This window comes from Malania oleifera, chromosome 4 (genome assembly GCF_029873635.1).
Source record: "Malania oleifera isolate guangnan ecotype guangnan chromosome 4, ASM2987363v1, whole genome shotgun sequence".
Classification (NCBI taxonomy): domain Eukaryota; kingdom Viridiplantae; phylum Streptophyta; class Magnoliopsida; order Santalales; family Ximeniaceae; genus Malania; species Malania oleifera.
Genome location: NC_080420.1, coordinates 56,288,342 through 56,311,388, shown reverse-complemented (window position 1 = coordinate 56,311,388; position 23,047 = coordinate 56,288,342).

Genomic DNA, 23,047 nt, shown 5'->3' with positions numbered 1-23,047 from the left:
TCTGCAGTGGTAGGTCAGCATCATATCAGACGGGATTTGGAGAGTCTTGGCGTGGAGTTGGTGGATGGTAATCATCAAGCTTTCACTGCTAGCTTGGGGATCCAGCCAACCTTATTTGAGAGGATTAAAGCCACGCAAGATGTGGAGTTAGTTGAGACTATGGAGAAAGTGCGGCAAGGGCTGGCTGCAGATTTTAACATCTTCGAGGGAGGTTTGTTGAGGTTTGGGACTAGGCTATGCATTCCAAATCACGAGGGGATAAAGAGGACGATCCTGGAGGAGCGCATCGTTCTTTGTATACAGTACATCCGGGTAGCACGAAGATGTATTGGGATTTGCGTGAACCTTTCTGGTGGAGTGGCATGAAACGAGAGATTGCTCGGTTCGTGAAGCAATTTCTGATGTGTCAGTAGGTGAAAGCTGAACATTAGAGGCTGGTAGGGCCGTTATAGCCATTGACTATTCTAGAGTGGAAATGGGAGCATGTTTCCAAGGACTTTGTTACTGGACTACCACCAACACTCCATAGGCAGAATGCAATTTAGGTGATCGTGGACAGGTTGACAAAATCTGCTCACTTTGTACCGATGAAGGTTAACTACTATTTGAGTAGGCTAGCAGATTTGTACATATAGGAGATAGTTAGAATGCACGGGGTGCCGGTATCCATTGCTTTAGATTGAGACTCGGGTTCACTTCTCGATTCTGGAAGAGTTTATGGGAAGCACTGGGGATGGAGCTTACATTCAGTACAACGTTTCACCCCCAGACTGATGGACAGTAAGAGAGGATGTTACAGATCTTGGAGGATATGTTACGAGCTTGTGTGTTAGATTTCGGTAGTAGTTGGATTCAGTTTCTACCATCAGTGGAATTTTCCAACAATAATAGCTTTCAGGCTAGTATCAGGATGGCATCGTTCGAGGCATTGTATGGTCGGAGATGTCGGTCTCCTCTATATTGGGATGAGGTCGGTGAACGGCGGGTATTGGGGCTCGAACTTGTACAACAGGCTTCTAAGAAGGTTAGATTGATCAAGGATAGGATCAAATCAGCTCAAAGTTAGCAAAAAAGTTACGCAAATGTTCACCGTCCTGAGTTGGAATTCGAGGTTGGAGGTAAAATATTCCTAAGAATTGCTCTGATGAAAGGGGTGATGAGATTCAAGAAGAAGGGCAAGATGAGCGCGAGGTATATCAGACCATTTGAGGTACTGGAACGAGTGGGTCCGGTAGCCTACTAGATTGCACTACCCCGGTGCTCTCGAGGATCCAAGATGTGTTCCACGAATCCATGTTGAGGAGGTATATGCTGGATCCTTCGTATGTGATTAGTTACAAATCTTTAGAGATTGGGGATGCTTTGGCGTATGAGGAGATACCCATTCAGATTTTGGACCGTAAAGTTTAGAAGCCACATACCAAAGAGATATCGTTAGTGAAGGTACTACAGCGAAATCACGCGGTTGAGGAAGCTTCTTGGGAATTAGAGATGGAAATATGTCGAAAATATCCACAATTCTCTTGAGTAGTAGTTTCGATAGCAGGATTGGTATGGGTATGTATGTATGTAATATTCTGCTATTGTAGTAACATTGTATGGTTAGTCTCTGGGGGAGTGTGTAATATTGTGTGCTCCCCAGATAGTGTATGTGTGTAACCACGGTATTCCTCCACCATAAGTGAGGGTATGTATGTATTTGGGATAGGGCTGCTATGTGGGTGGCCACCAGCTCTTTCTAGAGTCGGGTATGCGTTGGGCATGTAGTTGAGTTGGTAAATGAGAGATTACAAATTTCAAGGATGGAATTTTATAAGGAGGGGAGGTTGTAAGAACCCGACCTAGGATAGGTGTATTAAATAAATAAGAAAAGAGAAGGAAAATTAAAAAGGGTAAAAATTAGCAGGGCTCATCGATGGGGCTTCTTTTCTCGTTGATGAAGTCCCTTGTGCAGCTTGGCGACGACGATCAGTAGTTCGTCGACGAGGAGATGTCGAGAGATTTTGGGAAATCCTGAAATCTCAAGCTTATCGACGAGTCCAAATGGGCGTCAACGAGGTCTCTTATATAGATCGGCAACGAGGATCAGTGGTTTGTCGACGAGGAGACGCCGAGGGATTTTGAAAAATCCTGAAACCTCAAGCTCGTCCATGAGTTCACCATGACGTCAACAAACTTCCTTCTGCAGCCTGTAGACGAGGACACCGTCTCGTCGACGAGTTTGACCGGGTCAAAAATCTGTAAGTTGAATTTTCCATTCACTTCATGGTTGAGAAATATAAATCCTCTCTGTTAGAATTGGTGTATTCCCAAGAGTGGGGGTGAATTGGAATTTTAAACTTTTCTTCTAGGTTAAATCAGAAATCAATATGATTTAGCTACCTAGGGTCTTTCTATACAATCCCAAATGCGGAAGTAGATATAATGTATGGGAATCTAAATCATAAGCATCATTCAAACCATAACATACACGTGTGGTAAATATAGAGTGCGAAAAATAAACAAACACACGATATGTTATCGGGGTTTGGCCAACTGTGCCTACGTCTCGCAAGCTCGAGGATTCCACTAAAAGCTCACTTAAGGGTGGAGCGACACCAATTACAGTCAGGTCAATTAGCACATGGCTGACCTCAACCTTTACAACCAGGTCAATTAGCAGGGTTGACCTCAACCTACACGTCTTAATAGGATGGCGAACCTAGCTTTCCTAACTGGGTCTAAGCCAATCCGGGACTATTTCAAAGGGCAAGTCTCCCTCTTCAGGCTCGTGCTTGGTATACAATAGTTTTGCTCAATAAATTAAACGGTACAATGATTATGCTTTCAAGTAAAGCAGATATGTAGCCAGTTACGTGCAATCACATACACCACAAATGATATAATAAGTAAACTCAGTGTGGTCTAATATTTCAACTCTCAAATATATTTTCTATCAGTGTAATGGGTGTGTGAGAGCATCAACAAGCAATCTTTGTATCTCAAGATATTTAATTAACAGATTCACACAAAGATGTCAAGCAAGTTTCAAATGTATCAGTCTGAAGGATATATCAATCACGTAAATAGTAGATGACGTATATGCTTGGTTTGCAAAAGATGTATAGTCTTTGTATTCAGCAAATGATATGCAAATAGATATTGCAACAAAGATCTATATTACAAACACAAATATCTTCTCAAAGATATATCAATATAAATCACACAAGATATTTGAGTATGTTTTGAAAAAGTTTTTGCAACACAAAGACAAATACAAGCTTCCTAACATATTGCAACACAAATGCAATACTCAGAAGCTTAGGCAAGTCCTCTTAGGATAGGCTTATGAACAAAGCCCCCTAAGAATACTCCGGTTGAGCTCTCGTTAAAATCGAATCAATCAAATACAAATGGGAGAGCAAACCTGTGAAGATAAACACTCAATCAACTTACAGAGAGTATGATCGATAGGAGAAGGTAAGTATGAGTTGTTTTAGTATGAAAATGAGTATTATAAGTGTTTGGATTTTCAAAGAATTTTCCCTAATCAAATATGCTAATCTTCTACTAATAATCCCAAATGAGGGGGTATTTATAGATGCCACATGACTTATGACCGTTAGGGACCTATTGAAAATTATTAGGAAAGTTTTAAATCATTTTCAAATAATTAACCCTGTTTAAAAAAATTAACCACGGTAAAAAATTCAGGGCAACCCAAGAGACCCGGTCGACCAGAACCATTTTGATCGACCAAAATTCATATAGGTCGGTCGACCGGGCTTTTTTTGAACTTGGGACTCTGTCGACTGGACGTACATATTGGAGGCAATTTTTCCATTTTACCGAGGTTCAGTCAACTGGGAAGATTTGAACTAAATGGTTTGGTCAACCAGACCTTTGGGACTTCTCCCTAGAACCCTCGGTCGACCAGACAGTTGGAATGTAATTTGGGCTCGATCGATCAGGAAGTCAAAATGTTGACTTCAGGAGGTTTCGGTTAACCGGGGGTATTTGAACTATAATGGTTCAGTCGGCCGGGCTGAGGTCAAAATGTTGACCCAGACTGGATTCGGTCAACCGGGGCAAAATAAACTACCAAGGTCGGTCGACCGAAAGTGCACAAAGTGTGTATTTCAGTTTTGATTCAATACACTTTCACCATATTCAAGTGCCTAACATTTATGAGTGCAAAGGTGAGTGTCCTAGGGTTATTTCTGAGTCCTTTTGAAGACATTTGAAAAAATTCGGTGAGCTTACGTATTAGACCATGCATGTGATGTGTGTGATTATTACATACAAAAAGCCCTAATTACTATTACTGATCCTTTACATGAATGAAATATATTACAATAAGAGAAATTGGGTCTTCAATAGAAATTTGATCTTCAAGCCTCACTCTCTCCTTGTGCATTGTGATATGTCAACTTAAGTTCCTGCACAAAGTCTTAAACACTCATTAGAAACAATAAGTATTTGTCATAATCAAATCTAGGTGTGACCTACGAGGACAACTCTCTCTCTCTCTCTCTCTCTCTCTCTCTCTCTAGGATTTCGGGCCATCTGTTGCTGGAATCAACGATCCAACATTACCACGTGGATCAGGAGGAGAATTTCTATGTTCATAGCATATCTGAATTTCATTTCAAGGATTTTCAGGTTTTGACCCAAAACCAAGGTAAGGTTTTGAATACATTTTCGTTTCGGTAGATCTGTAGAGAATAATATTGTAAGGAAGTATTGTTCTTTGTTGTTTAGGTTTTGGGAACTCGGTTCATAGTTTTGGAGCCGTAGAGTTTGTATTTTGGCTTTCGGGTTACAGTAAGGAGATTCTATTTATATCATCTATTTTTGAAATCGGGATCGGTAAACATGTAGTTTACGATCGTATGTATGTTTTGGCTACTTATTTGGGAAAATCTATCGGGTGAAAATGCAGGATTTTCGGGTTATAATTTTACGAAAAATTTGGGGGTTTCGGGTATCGTCTCTATTTCTGCTGGAAAATCATATGTTGCATAAAACTTTAGTAATGAGATGACCGTACCTGTATTTGCATTAAACTATAGTCTTGAATTGAAAACGATATGATTTTTTGTAAACTCAAATAAGTGTTGAATGAACTGTTGTATATAAATGTTCCAGATTTTGTAAAATAGCTGTGATGGTTAATTACCGTAAGTTGATGGGTATAGGAACATAAGTTCCAAAATTATTCTAGGTTTTGTGAAATTTGCCACGTCTCAGCTAATTATCGTGGGCAAACGCCATGTCTCGGCTAAATACCATGGGTGAGAGTGTCCGGATCTATATCCGAGGGTGTGAAATATCGCCTGTTTGTTCCGGCTGATCACCAGTGTGTGTGAGTGGAGACCGTATTAGCAATGATATCGCTATGGGGCTTTGGTTATTGCAAGGTATCGAATGCTTAAGTGTGATGACACTAACCATATGTTTACTATTGTATGTACTGGAACTGGATTTTTGAAAATACTAGAACTATATCGTGTTATGTTTTATGTCGAAATAACACTTGTATGCCACACATTGATATAACTTGTTTTGATATAACTTGTTTTCTTCCTTAATGAGAGGTGTCTCACCCCGAATATACAAATGCTTTTTTTATAAGTCCTTTGAGTAGTCAAAACTAGCATCCTAGCATTCAGAAGCGTGGGTGTCGGTTAGCTATGTATAGTACTTGAGTAAGTACTGATTTTTGTAACTGAGTTGTCATTGCTTGGTTTTGTAGACACCCAGGACTTTAGTCATGTATAGACTCTGGTATGGTACGTTGTATGTATTAGAAAGAACATGGATATGTATGTGATTGTGTATAGGGTGTATGTGTACCCCACGGGGTCAGATCCTCATTCAGTGTAGTTTCATGTATATTTTAATTGATACAGAGATAGGTTAGGTTACTAAATTCACACCTAGGGTCCATTTTCGGGTTCGGGACATGACATCTAGCTCTATGCTCGATCATGAACTTGTTCTAAATTGGGTAGTTGTTTCTGTTGTGGTCAATGTTTTTTTTTATGTGAATGGTTGAAGGCATGAATGGTAAGGTAAAACATATCTCCCATCTGGTGACTGATAAGGCTTATATCACTTTGCTATGGTGGGAGTGCTTGTTTGTGCTAGTTTGATATACCGAGGCATGTTGAATCTCTAGTTTTGTGTGTTTCAGAACTGCAATTTCATTTGGACAATGATATTGGGATTGGTTCATACAGAAAAATGACCAAAAAAATAAATAAATCTATAATGTTCTTGCTACTTATGTAGCTCTACATATAAAGCACATATGGTTATAAAGCTAGAAGGCTTGGGGCAAGGTTTCCTTATCTAGGATGTAGTGTCCAAGCCTAAACTTAATGAAGCTTAGGTTTCCATTGTGTTTGGATAAAAGTGCTTTTGGTGTTGGTGTACCTAGATGAACTTGCACAAAAATGACCTGCGGTCTTATTGGTGTTTATCTTATGTTATATGATACTATTAGATGATATGTCCCTTTTCATTTCTCTTTTACTATGCAATTAGCCTAGCAAAAAAAAAAAAAAAAGGTGTATGTTGTATTAGATAGTTCTTCATTTGGGTTTCTATTTTAGAATGTACTAGAATATAAAATAGTAATTAAGCTTCATACTCAAAATCTTTACTTGGAATTTTTAGTGTTCATTCTATAAATTCAATTTATGACTTCCTTAAAAGTGAACGAGTTAAAATTGATGAAAACAAACTCCCGAATCTTGTTTTCTTCTTTGTTTTAGTTCTTTAAACATGAAAACATATTCAAATTAAGTTGTCTTTTATGACTTTATGCTTTATATGATGCATAATATGTGATCAAGTTACTAATTATTATGCAGGGGTTGTTGGGCTTGTTTTTGGAAGTGAAAACTCTACTTTAGGCAAAGATAGGTAAGTTGCTCTTATATGTTCATGATTTTTTGTAAGGGTTGATGGGCTAACAAATTACATACTGGATTTTTGAACTCCTTAAAGAAGTGAGACCTGCTGGCTTAGCTTTTTCAACTTTTTTTTTTTTTTTTTGGATGGAAGAAAGCAAAAATATTTATAGGTGACAACATGTATTCACAACTCAAAATTTTTTAGGTATGCGTTGGACACAAACACCAACATTCTAGTCTCCTTGTTTACTTTATTTAGAAATAATTGCAGAGCATGTATTTGAGGGCTTATTTAGGGCATGCTGCCTAAATTTAGTTAAAATTTTCCCAAAATAAAATCATATAAAAAGATAATTATAATAAAATGAATGTTAAAATATTTTTGAAAGGATGAGTGAAAGTTAAACGAATATTAAATTTCATTCTTTAGGTGAACAGCGTTGCAGATTACTATCCATAATGCACTGAATAACTAAATCTTTTTTTATGGATGTTGGTGTTTGTGCCCCACCTTGTGCGATGCCCCATCCCTGCACACTTAGGGTTTCATCTTTCCTTGCCGATGCCTCTACGAATGGAGCCTCGGGCTGCCTTAAAGCACAGCCACTCACCATGATGCGCCGCCAAGCGGCAAAAGGTCCAGGACCCACCAATGGTAGAATCTTCTTCCAGGGGTCGAGTGGCCCTGAGCGAGCACAAACGGATTTCAGAGGAGACAAGAGCACCAAGGGTGACTTTTCAGGATGTGCAGTTGCCCCCGGCATGTTCTACTACGCCACCCATTAGAGAGCAATCCCCAAATGTTACCCCAGGGCTTACAGAGGACATGCGTACTCAACCGGTGCTGTTTCATATAATTACGCCGATCATGCCATTGGATGTTGTTGCGGGGACTCTGGCGGACACGTTTGACCAGTTGGTGCTACTCCATATCCTTAGGCCACGCAAACCACCCTCCCCTCTTACCCTTAACTTGTGTCATATTCTGAAGGAAATGGCACGGAACAGAGACGCCACTAGAGCAGTAGCCGCCTCGCCTTGCTCGGCCAGTTCTGATTATGATTCTGACTTTGATTAGGATAGGCTAGATGTTTGGGATCTTTTAATGCGCTTTCTATTTTGCTTATGTACTGTGCTCATGCACACTTTGCTTTTCTTTTCTTTTCCTTTTCTTTTATTTGTTTTTTCCTGTATTCTATTTTACCATGCTTTTGAATGGTTGCACGCGTGTTTTGATGTTTCTATCTACATTGTACTGGCTCTGAAATTAATGAAAATACATGGTGCTTTTGGTTTCTACCTGTATTTTGTGCTTCACTATATTATTACATTTTTCTTGCTATTTCTAGATTTTATGTGGATGTTACTTACACAGGTACACTAGTTGATTCCATAGAACTGTGCAGTGGAGATGGCTCACCAGGTGCATATAGTGGAAATGGAGAACCAACAATTGAAAGAGAAGGTGTCCACCTTTGAAGCCCGACTGGAAGCCATGATGAACAGGCAAGCTCAACTCGAACAAATGATGCGCCAATCTCGACCAGACGATGCAGGTTACTTATATCTTCTTCTTCTTCTTCTTCTTCTTCTTTTGTACCACTTATATGAAAGTTTACAAACATTGCATGCTAAATTTGATGTCATGTTCTGTTGAGTCCTATATATGAATGATGAATTTGTGTAAGTTTGAAAGAGCAGTAAGTTGAATTGTACAGGAAATCATAATTGGTTATTTATCTCAAACCAGTTATTTTGTACTCTGTATTGGAGGGGCTAGCCTTCACCCTAAGATTGTTTTATGACTTTATGCAGTTATTTATGGTTGTGGCTAGTTTTTTTTGTATTTATAAAGTTAATTTTTGGTTGATTCTAATGAATCTATCTCATGTTTAAGGTCCTTGAAAGCAAAAGAATCTTGCTGATTTTGGAATTATCACTACATGCATTGCTCATATTAGAGTTAACGACCAGTATCTTACAAATGTTCTGCTTAAGAACAATGCGAAGGTGTATCTTACCAACTTGCCAGACACCACTTAAAAAAATCACCCTAGCCTCTAATTCCAAAAAGCGCTTCTTCCAAGCCTCAACCCTCGCCTCAGCTCTCACCTTCATAGACTCCAAATCCTTTATCTTATTCTTTAGATAAGCAATAGCTTCCTTCTCACATTCACGAGAACTCCTCGAAGGCCCCAACAATCGTCACTAATCCCTCCTTCCTCCTCTTTTCCCTATCGTTCGTTACTTTGTTATCCTCTCAGAAACGAATGGTCGTCTCTTTAGCATCTTTGTACTTTTTCTTCAAGTCTCTCAATTGATCTTCAAGCAAGAAATTATTGAGCTCTAGCTCTCCATTTTGCTCTCTATTTGTGAGTGATCTTTTGGTGAAGATCGCACTTATATAGGAGCATTGATCAAGCGTTGGCGCCTAGTAAATGCTTACTTGAAGATCAATTGGAATACTTGAAAAAAAAAATGTACAAAGAAGCTAAAGAGACGATCATTTGTTCGTGAGAGGATAACAGAGTAACGAGCGATAGGGAAAAGAGGAGGAATGAGGGATGCGAGAGGTTATTAGGGCCTTCGAGGAGTTTTCGTGAAGGTGAGAAGGAGGCTATTGCTTATCTGAAGAATAATAAGATGAAGGATTTGGAGTGCACGAAGGCGAAAGCTGAGGCTGAGGTTGAGTCTTGGAAGAAGCAGTTTGTGGAATTAGAGGCTAAGGTTTTGTGCCTGGAAGACGATACGACTTTGTTGATGAGGTGGGGAAATGAAGTACAAAATAGGGGCCTATTTATGTTTGCAAAGATTTAAGGCTAGTTGAATTTTGTATGACCTATTATTTGAGCTACTGGATTGCATGCCTTATCTAGAATGCCACCTACATGGTTGATGCAGTGATTTATGTTTTGTATGCTATAGAAAACTATTAGGCTATCTGGTATACTCTTTTTGATTTACAGATTTGGGAAATGTTCTATTTACATACGGCATGTTGCCGAAATTTTGTTAAAATTTTTCCTAAAATAATAAAAGCCCAAAAATCAAGTGCTAAATGTTTATAATATGATGCATGCTTAAATTATTATTGAAAAGATGAGTGATTGCCAAATGAAGATTGATCTTTATCTTAAATTGAAAATGTATGCATAAAAACATACATAGAGGAGCTGAGCACCATTCTTAGATCATCAGCAGTGACAACCCCCTGTTTTTGATAATGGCAAAGGAGGAGAAATGGATGGTAATGAGGATGATGTTTGTTTTTTGTGCTTGAATTGATGATGTTTGTGGAAGTCAAGAAAGTTTTTCCGTTGCTTGTTTTAAGGATGATACTGACTATTTGCATATATTTTGGTGTATTGATGCAAATCATCTTGCACTTTTTATTTATTTTAACTTTCTAATGAAAAACAATTATGCTTAATTGATGTTTGCAAGGACTTACTTAACTTGATTGTTTGTATGAAATGCTTGGACTGATCATACTGAACTGCTTGTGTTGAATGGAACATTGCCAAATATTAAGTATACTGAATTGCTTGTGTTGAATGGATTATTTTTGAAATATTGAGTATACTGAATTGCTTCAGGCTTGTATGTATGTTTTATTATGGAAAAATGTTCTATTTACAGATGGCATGCTGCCAAAATCTTAGTTGATTTTTTCAAAAATAAAATATGATAAAATGGTCATAAAGTGCATACATTGAGTGATTAAATATGAATTGTTCTTTGGTTATGTTAAATTTGGAGGAGAAAATAAAATCTTTATTGATGCACACATATTACAAGGGATACAAGGGTATATATATACATGAGATAATTGAAAAAGGAAACTGTATATTTTTCTATATGGAAAGGGTATATTTCTCTAATACTCCCCCTCAAGTTGGAGCATGGAGATCCGTAATGCCTAGCTTGCGTGATAAATCTTGGAAATGTTCATGACCCAAAGCTTTGGTGAAGATATTGACAAGTTGACTGTGGGTAGGAATATGCTTAGTGAAAAAAAGGCTAGCTTGTAACTTCTCATGAACAATGTGACAATTGATTTCTATATGTTTTGTACGTTCGTGGAAAACAGGATTCTAGGCAATGTGAAGAGCTGCTTGGTTGTCACAATATAAGATCATAGGCTGGGAATGCGGTACTCCAAGAACATTTAAAAGAGTTTTGAGCCATGTAAGTTCACATGTAGTGGAAGCAAATACACGGTACTCAGCTTCAGCGGAGGAGTGAGACACGGTAGTTTGTTTCTTAGTGCGTCAGGAAATCGGACTAGCACCCAACTGAATTAAAAAACCAATGGTGGAGCGGCGAGTGAGGGGACAACTGGCCCAATCCGAATCAGAATAGGTTGAGACTTTAAGAGTGTTGGCAGTAGGAAAAAATAAGCTATGTCCTAGAGAAGTCTTAATGTATCGAAGAACACATACAGCAACATCATAATGTGGTCGTCTAGGTTGGTGCATAAATTGGCTGAGAATGTTGACCGGAAACACAATGTCAGGACGAGTGATGGTGAGATAGATTAAACGTCCAACAAGTCGCCAAAACGAGCTTGGATCGGAGAGAAGAGTGCCATTAGTATTATTGAGCTTGAGATTTTGTTCCATGGGAAAGTGGGCAGGGCGAGCACCAAGATGACTGCTATCAATGAGGATGTCAAGAGCATATTTGTGTTGATTAAGAAATATGCCAATGGAAGAGCGAGCAACCTCGAGGCCAAGGAAATATTTCAATTTGCCAAGATCCTTTAGCTTGAATTTCTGAGCAAGCATGACTTTGAAAGTGCTAATATCGGAGAGATAATTACCTGCCATGGAAATGTCATCAACATAAATAAGAATGAGAGTAAAAGACTAACCCCAAGAGCGGGTGAAAAGAGAATGGTCGGCCTGAGATTGGGTGAAACCCGTAGCAAGTAAAACAGAAGATAATTTAGAGAACCAATTGCAAGAGGCCTGCTTAAGACCATAAAGGGATTTCTGAAGATGACAAACACGAGTCTCCCCCTGTTTGCAATAACCCAGTGGAGGGAGCATATAGACCTCCTCATCGAGGTCACCATGGAGAAAAGTGTTGTTGACGTCCAATTGAAGTAGATGCCAATTCCGAGTTACAGCCACTGCAAGAACACACCTAACAGTAACGAGTTTAGCAACATGAGCAAAAGTGTCATGATAATCCAAACCCTCTACTTGAGTGTAGCCCTTGGCCACCAAGCGAGCTTTGTGTTGTTCTATGGATCCATCAGCCCAAAGTTTTGTTTTGAACACCCATTTACAGCCAATTAGTTTTTTTCCAGGTGGAAGGTGTTGAAGAACCCATTTATTATTGGTTTCTAAGGCTTGGATTTCAGAAGCCATGACATCACGCCAATGTGGGTGCAACACAGCCTGAGAATATGAGGTGGGTTCGGGATGTTGGGACATGACCAAAAGAAAAGCCAAATATTGATTAGAGAAACGATGATAAGATAAAAAGGAGGAGAAACAATGAACCACAACTAAGGAACATCTTGAAACTTGTGAAGTCGTGGAGGACTTTGGTAAAGTAGGGCAGATATAATCATCCAAGTAAGAGGGATGTGTAACAGCTCGTTTGGGCTGTGAGGAGGTGGGTGGAGGGGGTGGTGGAGAGGGCGAGGGTGAGGGTGTCGGGGAGGATACCAAGGAAGAAGGAGAGGGAGGTAGGGGGCTAGGGGTAGGTGTGTAGGAAGTGTGTATATCAGGAATAGGAAGGGGAAGGACGGGAGAAGATGTAGGAGTTGGAGGTATAAGATGATAGGGAAAGATATGTTCTTTAAAAATGACATCACGTGAGATGAGAATTTTTTTGTTTTCAAGATCGTATTCACGATAAGCCTTATGATGAGTAGGCTAACCCAAGAAAACACATCAAAGAGCATGAGGAGAGAATTTATCGAGATGTTGGCGAGTGGTTTGGGCATAGCACAAGCACCCAAACACTCGCAAGTGTGTATACAATGGTGGATTTTGAAAAAGAAGTTCATGAGGGGAATTATGATTGAGGCTGGGTGAAGGAGTGTGATTAATTAAATAGGTAGCTGTTAGAATGCATTCGCCCCAAAAAGAGATGGAAAGATTGGCTTGAAAACGTAAACAGCTAACCACATTAAGAAGATGGCAATGTTTACGCTCGACAACACCATTTTGCTAAGGTGTATCCACACATATGCGCTCGTGAAAAATGCCTTGAACATGAAAAAAAGTTTGAAGCAGGTGGATAGAAATTCTCGACCATTATCAGTGCGTACATGCTTAACAATGCAATTGAAATGATTTTTGACCATGGCGCAAAAGTTTTTAAGGCAAGTGAAAGCATGAGATTTCAGGCGCATAAGATAGACCCATGTAGCATGTGAGTAGTCATCCACGATTGTTAAAAAATAATGTGCACCAGAGAGTGAAGTTGTAGGATAACCACCCCATATATCACAATAAATCCAATTAAAACAAAATGTGCTCTTATGTGTATTTAAAGGAAAAAGGTAAACAAGTGTGCTTTGCTCTAGCACAAAAATCATAAGGCAAATGAGAAGAAGAAATATTTAAGGTTTTCGAAATACATGAAATGCAAGGGTGACCAAGATGTTGATGCTAAAGAGTAGTGTCAGAAACATATTGAGAGTGGAAAACTGAGGCGGAGGGAGGTTTAAAGTGGTAAAGCCCATCTTGTACTTCACATGTTCCAATTAGCTTCATCGTTGATAGGTCTTGAAAGACACAAAAGGTAGAAAAAAATATAGCAACACAATTGAGATTAGTGGTAAGTTTGCTAATGAACAATAAATTAAATTTAAATGAAGGCACATAAAGAATATTAGAAAGAGAGAAATTAGGAGAAAACCGCATAGTGCCAGTATGAGTTATAGGAACAATGTCACCATTGGGAAGTTTAATGGGGCAATGTGGATTGAGGAGTTGAATATTATCAAGAGAAGACAAATTGGAAGTCATATGACTGGAGGCACCTGAATCAACAATCCATTCAATATTACAAAGAGAAGCAAAATGGAAGAGGCAAAGTTACCAGCAAAATTAATAGAGTTGATGTTCAAGGGTGATAAAAGATCCAAGAGTTGACTGTATTATTCGCTGGTGAGACCAGGGATAACAATCTTAGAAGAGGTTGAAGAAACTGTGGTCATATCTGCCGCCATTGAAAAACCAGATGCTTCCATAACGTCAAATAAGTTCAGAGGAATCAAACCGCCGAATTTGGTCAAATCCGATCTTTGCAACAATCAAAAAATATAAACCTTTGATTTGATAATCTTCAAGTTTAATTAGAGAAGCCAAAGGTTCCATCGAAGTGTTGAGACCACTAAGGCAAGCTAGAGCCGAAGATGATCAACCGAAAAATTGCTGAAGAAGATGGGCGCCGGAAGAGAAAATACGACTGAGATGGATCGCCAGAAAGCTACAAACAAAAACTAGCCGAGACAATGAACTAGAATTGAGAGGGATCATACCGGAGATGGGAAAGAACCACCGGATAACTGAGGAATGATGGAGATGAGACTTCGCCAAACTAAGATAATGCCAGAGATGATGACGTCGGAGAACTGAACTGATACAGGATCGTCAGAGAAGACAATCGGAGTAACGGGTTGCAAAAGGAACTGACAACAGTTGAAAGAATTGAGAGATGATGACTAACGAACACCTGAGCTGCTAGAAATCACCGGAGCTCCACGGGAAGGCTACCGGAGATAACGGAGAGCGGCGGCGGATGCGGCAGATGCAATAGTGTCTGGCCGCGGGGTGATAGGCTTAGGGAGATAGCCTTAGATGAGGAGGTTCTTGCAGGGAAGAGATGAGGATCAACTGGAGATGCATCGGCCGAAACGAAGACTCATAAGCATGATAGAGAGCAGAGAATGACACTAAAACACGGAGATGCAGCAGCGAATTCGTAAGTACAAAGAAGGAACGGTGCCGGTGTTACAAAGAGTGCAGCGATGAACTTGTGAGTGAGGGTGGCGACGACCACTGGTTTGTGCATCTTTGGCATTGTGAATCGGAGGTAACCCTCCAAAAAGGTGAACAAGCGAGAGGTGCGACGAGAACAAGCGGGAGAAGACAAACGTTGCTGATGCCGAAAAACTGGACAGCCAAAGACAACTAACGCCGAAGAGGAGGAACTGAGCTATGCTAGAGAAAGGCCGAGTAGGAGAGAGCCGAGACAAAGTGAGACGAGAAGGTATTGTGAGTTGCAGTAGAGAGACATCGGAATGGCTGCAGAAGACAGACCAGCGAGAAGAGGAGGCCGGAGAGGGTGACGGCAAGAGAGACCAACAACAGTGGGGCAGCACGGCAAGAAAGAAAGAAAAGAAAGAAGGAACAAAAAAATTAGGCTAGCTCTGATACCATGTTAAATTTAGAGGGCAAAGGATACAAGGGTATATATATACATGAGATAATTGAAAAAGGAAACTGTATATTTTTCTATACGGAAAAGGTATATTACTCTAATAGGTTATGAATATTTCTCTAATAGGTTATGAACACAAAATCATGCTATGTACATATATATATATATATATATATATATATATATATATATATATATATATATGTTCAAACATTGTATACTAGCTAGCTAATTTCTTGTGAAATTATTATTTTGTAGGGTTTGCGGTTCTCAGAACATTACAACAATGGCAGACACTTCAGTCGGGTCGAATGCGCGCAACTTTTTACTTTTCCTGTATTTCTTGTTAACTGAACAAAATTAATTTGTATATTTTAATTTGACTTTGTACTTGTATGTATTTTAATTTTGAACAATTTTTATTTTAAATTTTAATAATTTATGAATGTTTTAGTAATCAATTTTATGTATTTTAAAATGTAATTAAAGGATTTTACAGGAATTTAAAAAAAAATTAAATTTTTTCAAAGCATTAGTGATGGTTTGCAAAACCATTACTAATAATGGGAAGATGAAGTATTAGTGACGGTTTAGAAACCATCACTAAATAACCAAAACCTGACTATAGAATCAAACTTATGGGGGCCAAATATTAGTGACGATTCTATAATCGTTATTAATAGTCAATTATTAGTAATGTTTTTAATATTCATCACTAAAAATCGTACTATTAGTGATGGTTTCTTGACCGTCACTACTACAGTCATATTAGTGACAGTTATTAAATTCGTCACTAAAACATGCGCTTTAGTGACGAAGTTGAGCTGACCATATGTACAATTTTATAGTGAGGGTCGTAGGCTATTAGTGACGGTTCTTTTAAGTAACTAACACTCCACTATTAGTGGTAGTTTGAATATTTCGTCACTAATAAGTATTAGTATTCGTAGATATGGTGACAAAACTAAAATTGTCACTAGTACTAAGAGAACCGTCACTAATACCCTTATTTCTTGTAGTGAGATGAAATTTTACGTAGTCATGCTTTAAAGGTGTTTTATGTGATGAATATTAAAATATCCCCAAATTGTTATATTATAAAGAGTCGAACAAGGAATGCAAGGGTTGCAATTGTTCGATATATTAAAGGTAAAGATATTGAGGCAAATGTTAACTTAAAAGCAATGGAATGATATAGAACTTTATGTCCTAATGGGCAAATAAAGTAAGTAGTGCAAGTGAGTGTGAAGATGCATTCAAGTACTTAGCAAAGTTGACAAATAAAGTAAATCCGAAAGTTGAGGATATTTGTGCAAGTGGTAATGCAAGGTCTTATGGTTCCAGTGATGGGAATACACTCTAGTTCTCAAATAAAAGAATTGGGGAATAAGCATCACATTAAATGCATAACTAACTCATTGCCAAGGGGGATGAAGGCAAGGAGAAATGCAATTGGAGGTGGTAAAGCACTTAAAAGTGGGCTTGAACTAGCAAAGAAGAGAACAAAAGAGGAGTGTAAAGTTCAACCCTCAAAGGTAGTATATAGTTTAAAGATTCAAATGTTTTATTGTTCCAAGTTACATTAATGATTTTTCAATTGTTTGAAATATGAGATACAAAACTTCCCTCCCATGAGATAAATCTTATCACTAATCCCTACTCTATTGCTTGGATGACTTATGAGGAGTCATCTTATACTCCATGTCCAAGTTTCACCTAGTTGATAATGGTGAAGTATAAAAAGAAAAATTAAAAGGAAAAAAAAATCATTTTTCACTTTATATGAGATATTTATGTGGTTCTTGCATTATATTGCGTGCACCCCAAAAGTCGAGGATTTAAATGTGATGTCATATAATATGGGGAATGAATTGTCAATTTAATTGGTATTTTATTCATACTTTGTTTCCTACGCTATCAATTCCATCCAATCCACCAATCTCAACTATACATCATTTTTTGATCTTCTCTAATACTATAAAGTAGATTCTCCTTTTGGTATCATCTTTCAAAAAATGTCAAATTTATCCCTATAATTACCAATTATTATTTCAAAATAGTCCTTTAACTACCCATAACTATACTAAAATACTATTATAATTATGTCAAACAAAATACTCCTTTAACTACTCATAACTATACCAAAATACCCTTATAATTATGTCAAATTTATTATACCATAAAAGGAATTTTTCCTTTGGTGTCATCTTTTAAAAATATCAAATTTATCCCTATAACTACCGATGATTATTTCAAAATACTCCTTTAACTTCCTATAATTATACTAAAATACCCTTATAATTATGTCAAATTTATGCCTATAACAACTCATAATTATCTCACAATAGAAATACCCCAATAACTAGTTACAACTATCCCAAAATACTCTTATAATATTCAATTTTTTTTTATTTTTTTATAATTTTTAATATTTTTTTTAAAAAAAAATAGAGAGTTTTGGAGCACGCACATAGTGCATGCCCATGGCTAGTTAATTTGTTATATCATAGACGTATTTAATAGTGTGTTATTTGTGCAAAGACAATGTTATTATTTCTATCGCACCATGATGTTTTTTTTTTCTTTTTCATATTTGGTGTAATTATTTGCAATAGAACAAGTGGCAATAAATGGATAATCATGCCAATGTTGTTGTGACTTCTATTTAAATGTGTATTAATGGACACAAAGGTGTTTCCAAAAGGTAGAAGGTACAATATGTTGCATTAATTTAAAACTAAAATATCATAAAGCGTTCTTACATTTATTAAAGAAATTTTCATATAGGTACTTTTGTAATCAATCAACCCATCACATTTGATTTATCCTTACACAAGAACTACCCTTAGTCATATCAAACTCATACACCAAACTCTATTGTAATATAATACATGAAAAGTCACTCTACATATTCAACAAGGCTACAATACTTGGTGCCTAGGCATATTTGTATGATGTGTGAATATTTTGAGAAACCACCACACCTTAACGTGGGTGTTAATACTATATTTATAATTACAAAAAATAACTACAGAATAATTACAATTAAATGATACCGTATGTAAAATGGAAACTAATATCCTATAATAAATGAAATATTTACAATCATGGGAGTCAATGCATCTATATTTGGGAAGTCTCAGTGGAATGAGCTATGCAATCCTCAACACTCCCCCTCAAGTTGGAGTAGATAGTGATCATACTCAACTTGCTTAGTAAATGGTTTAATTGTGTGGGTCCAAGTGCTTTTGTGAATAAATCCGCAGGCTGTTGACTTGTGGGTATGTGAATAGTTTGAATAACTTGGTTTTGGATCTTCTCCCGTACAAGATGACAATTGATCTCTACATGCTTTGTTCGCTCATGGAAGACTGGATTAGATGCAATGTGAATAGCTACTTTATTATCACAATACAACTTTATTGGTTGTGGATGAGCTATCTGGAGATCTGTCAAAAGTTGCTTTAACCAAGTAATTTCACAACAGGTTGATGCCATAGAGCAGTATTCTGCTTCAGTTGAGGACCGTGAAATTATTGTTTGCTTCTTGGTTTTCAAAGAGATTGGTGATTTTCCTAGTAAAACACAGTACCCAGTAACAGATCGCCGAGTATCTCTACACCGAGCTCAATTAGCATCACAGAATGCATGTAATTGAGTACCACTAGAAGCTGACAAAAAGATTCCTTGCCCAGATGACTGTTTGAGATAGCGCAAAACCCGACATGTTGCATCTAGGTGGGAAGTTCGAGGCTTATCCATGAATTGACTCAATGTGTGCAACACATATACCAAATATGGTCTAGTGATAGTCAAATATATTAGTTTCCCACTAGTCTTCGATATGAAGATGGATCCGAGATAAGTTCTTCATCCGTCTCACTAAGTGCCAAGTTTGGTTCCATTGGTAGACTACATGGTTTAGCCCCAAGGAAACCAGTCTCCTCAAGTATCTCCAAGGCATATTTCCTTGGTGATAGGAAAATTCCAGTTTTGGAGCAAGCCACCTCTATCCTTAGAAAGTATTTCAAGGGGCCATGATCCTTCAGTTTGAAGCCTTCTCCCAAGTATTTCTTAAGCTCGTTGATCTGTTCCAAGTTGTTTCCTGCCAAAGTAATATCGTCTACATAGACCAAGATGATGGTGAAACTTGTTTCATGGGATCGGATGAACATAGAGTAAACTTCTTTTGATTGCTTATAACCAGCATTGATAAGTGTGAAAGATAATTTAGCATACCACTACCTGGATGCTTGTTTAAGACCATATAGAGACTTGTTAAACTTGTAGATTCTGGTCTCCCCCTTTCGTCCGAAACCAGGAGGAAGATGCATATAGACATCTTCATAGAGATCACCATGTAGAAATGCATTATTAACATCAAGATGAAAGAGGTGCCAATTGTGGGTAGCAGCAAGAGTGAGGACAGTGCGAACAGTGACCATCTTGGCTATAGGGGCAAACTTTTCTATGTAATCAATCTCTTCCGTTTGGTTGTACCCTTTGGCAACAAGGCAAGCCTTGTAACGTTCTACAGATCCATCAGGATTGTGTTTGATTTTGTACACCCATTTGCAGCTAATGGGTCGTTAGTGGGGCGGAAGAAGACTCAAAGTCCAAGTGTTATTAGTTTCCCAATGCATCAATCTCAGCACGCATAGTAGCATGCAACTGGGGATCCTGCATGGCTGGCAAAAAAGATTGGGGTTCTTTTGCAGAGGAGATAGCAGTGGTGAAAGCACGGTGTGTAGAAGAAATGGAATTATAAGAAAGAAAATCATAAAGAGGATAAGGAGTGCCTGAAGAACGGACCGCCACTGAATCAGATGATGGGATAGGACGAGAATGGAGTGCTTGGTCAACATGGTAATCCCATAGGTAAGCAGGTGGCTGAACTACACATGTGGATCTTCGGATAGGGACCATTGGAGCATTAGAAGAGAAATGAAGAGGAGGTGAGCCAGGAGGTGTAGAGACTCGGAGAATTTATAGTAATTAAATTATAAGAAAAGGAAAGAAAGAAAGGGAAAATTTCACAAAAGGAACAGAGCCTCATCGACGAACACGGAGCATTCATTGGCGAATCGTCTTCTTGGGATCGTCGATGTGGACACGTGTCTTGTCGACGAGAATTTACCAAGAGGCTATTTTCATGCTCTGAATTTCGTCGACGAGGGTAGGGTGTTCGTCAACTAACTTGCTTCTTGGCCTCGTCGATGAAGTGGCATGTCTCGTCGATGAAGCCAGGGGTATAAATAGCCAAGAATTCTTTTTCTGCGAGGTATTTTGCATGCAGGCTATCTCTCTCTCTCTCTCTCTCTCTCTCTCTCTCTCTCTCTATCTATCTATCTCTCTCTCTCTCTCTTTAAAATCATCCCTCCCTCCTTCTCTCTTCGATTCCAGCTCCATTCTTCACCAGTTCGACGATCCGAAATCGCCACGTGACTCCTAGCAAGATTCTTTTCAAATCTGCTAGAGTGATTTGTTGATTAGGCCAACTTGGGAACCATCCTAAAATTTGGGTAAGTGAATCTTTAGGTATTTTCAGTATTACTAGTATTATTTGAGGCCAGATTTTGTATATCATGAGAATATACTGGTGTTTTATAGAATAAATTTGGGGTGTCATATTTTCAAGAATAGGGTGTTTAGGACCTCTATAGTCATGGATTGACGACCCCAACAAGTATTTGTTTGGGAACCCAGGTAAATTATAGTTTAAGAAATTTATGAATAGGCAATTTCAAGAATTATGGGTGTATTGATTTACTAGAGAATATGTATATGTAAATGCAGGTTTTTGAGATTGGTACGCCGAGGGTGCAAGAGTGGAGTGGAGTGGAGTGGAAGCCAGCCTCCCAGTCAGATAGGTAAGGGAAATATGCTATGTTAGGAATTTTAGAAAGTTTACCAGAAAATTATGTATGTATCAGTATTATTATTCAGCTTTCTAGAATTTCATTATTATATCAGGAGATGCAAATTTTAGAGCATGAAATTTAATTATTCAATTGTGTGGCATGAGTTTATTACATTTTAGTATAGTATTTATAGAGTTTTACAAATATCATGATTTATAGTTTATTAGCATAAAATATTGATATGCAATTTTCAGAAAATATGATTTATAGTATTATTCAAAATGCCATGACTTGAGAACCGTAATACTCAGTTATTCAGTTATTCAGTTAGAAATTCAGATTATGCAGATTAATTTAAAGATGTTATGGTTATTTCAAAATCATGATAAAAACAGTAAAATAATAATATATATTAGTACTAAATAGTATCAGACCCTGAGGAAATATTCTGTCAGACTCAGACAGCAGAGCAAGGTACCATTGCTATTTAAAATCTGAGTGCAACCACATATCTCAAATAGTGTGTGGATTTCGTCTACCGTGCCGAAAGAGATTGTAGTCTCCCCAAAGAGCTGGGTTGAGGTGGCCGGTTTGACAAGGTATAGTAGTATCGTACTTGGAGAGACTGTAGTGGGTCAGATTGTTGATTGGTAGAGTTTCAGATTGACTTACCTGGTAGGCTAACCATAGTTAAGTCCCCCCTATGGGCCGCACAACCCTGTCATAAGGGGTTAAATCATGACATTCAAATTCTAGGGTATTATCACAATTGTTTATATATATATAGATCTACAATACAACTGCAAATTTACTATGATACTATAATTATGTGTAACTAGAAAATTCAGATATACAATTGTATTTTAAATTATAAATGTAATTTGTACTATATACTAGACTATCTGTTTTACAGTTTCAGTATTATATCAGTATATCACATGTGTAACAAAGTTGCCACACACTAGTAATAACATATTTCTTCTTACCGAGCGTTGTCTCATCCTAGTGGCTTAACATTTTTCAGGTGATCCAATTAGGCAAGCAAATCAGGCTTACAGGTAGAGAAGTTCCTGCGGTTCCCTTTTTGGAAGGGTGAGTGTGTCTTGGGTTTTGGTTGTTTGGGATAGATCCTAGGGTTTTTGATTGATGTCATTGGGTATTTTGTGATGTATAGTTTGGGACTTTCTAGATTTCTAGTATTGTAAATATAGTATACAGTTTTATGTTTACCGCTACTTAGGAATATATTGTGTACAGAGTTTCCTTAGTGCTCCCTTGGGTCTGATATATGTTCAGTAGATAATACAAGGAGATTTGCTATATATATTTAAGTGGAAAAAAAAAATGGCATGAAAAATCAGGTCGTTACAATTTGGTATCAGAGCCTAGGTTGTTAGGTTCTGTAGACCCTAGAGTGCAGTGGAAACAATACTAGAATATAGGAAAAAAAGTTAAGGTTTTGTTCTGTGGTCTGGGTACATGATTTTCGCGGTGGTTTCTGTATCTTTCCTGGGATGACGATTTTAGGAAAGCCATAGTAAACTATTGACGAGTTGTGTGTCTAGGTTGCAGGATTGGATTTTAAATTAGGACTAGAAAGGGTAGTTAATAATGAATATGAGATTTCAATTAGAAGAAATAAATTAGATCTATACGGGAGATAGGATCCTTAAATAGTGTTCTTTGTCTTTTCAAGATGGATCTAGGGAGCAGTGGTATGAATGCTGAAGGTGATAGAGCAGGACCCTCCAGTATGGGAGGTGGAGATACAGATGCAGTGTTGCGCAGTGTCACCCAGCAGGTGACGGCTGAGATGGTTAGGAACTCAGGGAAGCGTGGTTGCACGATCGAGTAATTTACGTGAATGAAGCCCCCATTTTT